Raw genomic sequence first — 3129 nt, 5'->3', positions numbered from 1 at the left:
CCTTGACCCATCCCAGACTGTAATCCTTAACCATGGACACGGCTATTCGAATAGGTTTAATCTCTGCAGAGGGTGTACTCTTTACCCACGAGTAATGGATTCCTTTAGTCCATCGGGACTAATTCCGTCTGCGGCCTTTTTGTTGAAAACACGCCTAACTTGCACACACCAGCTTAACTCATCGGTGTCTGGAATCACCCACGACACTTGTTAAGCAAAAATCTAAGTGGGGAGGCTACAACCTCGCGTAGCATGGGATCAAATTTATATCGCGCGCTCTAAGGGGTGGCCTCCCCTCTCGGTCCCAACCGGAAACCATGCCCCCTGACCAGGTGGCATGCCTACCGGCTACAACCGACATCTTCCACCATGGCCTCTCTGTACGGTGTGTGCCAAGACAAGGTTTAACAACTTACTGAACCGTACCCTACCTGTGGCAGGGACAAGTGGTAGTACGAACACGTATGGGGGTTATCGGAACAAGACTCGATCTACGGTCGACTCAGGAGGTTTATAAATTCCCTGCATGACATGTATATCAAATATATTTCAACCGACGAAATCACCACCCATTATACCTTACTATGCCGTACCGTACATAACCGTCCCGACGGGGACCGGCGACAAGCTCACTCCTACCCAAGGCAGAGGCTTTCCCGGATTCCTTTCCGGCATGCATGCAAGGCACATGAGGATGATTACCATCACAAGTATATTCATTTCCAACAGCAAGGAAATCACTAATATGCCTTCATGCAAATGATCACATCGCCACATAAAATAACGAGTTCTCCGAAATGAGATGGTGTTATAAACGAGTCAACTAACACACCAAAAATATTATGCCGGGGTTCAGAATGCTTGCCTTCATGGTGTGGAAGGGCAGGGTGCACTCCAAATCTTTTGAAAGCTTTCTTCTCTTCCAAAATCCTATTTTCAAAAATATGCAAATAACACATATTTCAAAAACAGTACAAAAAAGTTGTTTGGAAAATTTTCAAATAAATCTCAAAATAAACTAGACAGAATTTGAGGGATGTAGGAAAAAGAATCAACTCATTTGGAGTTGTATGTAAAAAGTTAAGCTCAGTCAAAGTTTTGGTCAAAATCTGTTATTTAAAATTAAAACAGAAAAAGAAAAACGTTTCGAATATACGTAGACGTCGAAGGCGTATTCTGGAAACGTGCCTCCACTTATCCAGCATGGACCGAGCGTGTGTCACTGACAGTGGACCCTTCTGGCCCACTGGTCAGGTTTGACTAGTCCACCTTCCCTCCTCTTCCTCTGCCCGAGAGGGGGCGGAACTCCGGCGACGCTCGTCGGCGAACGGCGGCGCCATTCGAGAAGCAGAGGTCACCCGCGGGCTCAGGGGGCCGAGGCGGTCACTCCGGTGGTCACTTTGGTCTCTGGGGTGGACGGAGCCGGCGGCGAGCTCCGCAGCGGACGGTGGCCATCGGGCGAAGTGAGTTTGGGGCTACGGTGGTTCCAGATCAAAATCGAGTAGGGGGATGGGTTCACGGGAGGAAGAGAGAGCTCCTGGTGAAGAGAACGGAGGGGGAAAGGCTCTGGTAGCGCCGGAATGGCCGGGGCAGTGGTGGCGGCTGCGGTTGCTGGAGATGGGGAAGGAGACCTCCCCGGGTCGAGTGGCTGCCAATGGGGGTCCTAGGGAGATGGCTTGGGACTGCCTGCGTGCGGAGACGAGCTCGGGGCTCCTTAAATAGGTGATCGGGGTCGGTTCCGACGGTGGCCGCGGATAAGGTCGCCGGCGACCGCCATTCTATAGCTAGGGCGATGTGGCGGCGACGAGCGCTTGTGGACACGCTTGTGGATGAGCTCGCGCTGTTCCAGGGGCCAGGCGGTGAGCGAGAGAGGTTTTGGCGGCGTTGAACTGAGCAGGGGCTGTCGGCGGCCGTGGCGGCTAGCTCTTGGCTTGCCGGAGCCGTGGCGAGGGGCTCTTGGTGCGTTGTGGTGAGAAGGGGAGCGCGTGGCGCGGCTCTACAGATCGGGCCAAACCCAGGGGCGCGACGCGGCGGCTCAGGCGCGGCACGTGCAAAACGCGTGCTCTGCTCACGCCCAGAGCACGCACGGAACGTGCTCGACAAAATGCCAGGGCATGCTAGAGGTCTCGGGTGAGGTTGGGGTTTAACAGACCTAGGTTAAGGTCATCTAGAGGCTTAGTGGACAGGTCAGTTTGATCAGAGGTGCAAGTTCACAGTGCAATGACAAAATTCATGTCAAAGCTGTTCATGCACTCTAGGTGTTTGACAAAATGCCACAGGCACCTAGGCATTTCTTGGAGTGGCCAAAACTTCCAGAGTGGGGTCTCTTTAGATGAATAAGAGGGTGGTGAGGTTAGTTTGTGAAAAGCACAAACTTGTTAGTGCAAGTTTTGCAAAACTACAATTCTGGACAGGAGATAAATGGCATTATTTCATGAACCAAAAATATTCAAATGGGTGCATGCTCCTGCACTTAGGGGTCTTGTAGGGTTGACTACAAGTAGGAGAAGGCACAAGGTCACTGGAGCAAAAATAAATAGGGTTGTAGTAGAAATCACAAGGCTGGACCAGAATGAAAATGAGGTTGATTCACTCAAATTTTTCAAATAACATCACTGGAGTTTTGCATAAAGTTGAATCATATGCTACTACCAACATCCCATAATTTTGGTGGAGGCCAGAAAGAAATATTTAGATGGGTTGTAGTGCAAAATTGCACTCTGGACCAGAGAAGAAAAATTGATGCAGAGCTCAAAATATTACATGAATAAAAGATATTTTTGTATAAAAGTGATTTAAAAATATCACATGACAACTCCAAATTTTGGTTGGAATTTTAGGTGAATTTATCAAATGGTTGTAGTTCAATTATGGCCATATAACCTTGGAAAACCATTTTTCAAGAAAATAAAGATCAAGCAAATTAATTATGTAATTAGTTATACTGATAAAAGAAAAGTTTTTATTGAGAGTTTAAACAAGTCCAATAACATATTTGAAAGGTTTTCACTCTAGGGAACAACTCAATGATAATAAGAAATGAAATGTTTCAAAAAAATCAAAAGGGAGTCCAAAAAATCAAAGTTTTAATCCCTGGCAAAAAATTTAATTTAATAAAACAAGGCCAAA

This window comes from Triticum urartu, chromosome 6A (assembly GCF_056163025.1).
Source record: "Triticum urartu cultivar PI428250 chromosome 6A, HENAU_Tu73, whole genome shotgun sequence".
NCBI lineage: Eukaryota > Viridiplantae > Streptophyta > Magnoliopsida > Poales > Poaceae > Triticum > Triticum urartu.
Note: the sequence above shows the minus strand (reverse complement) of the source record.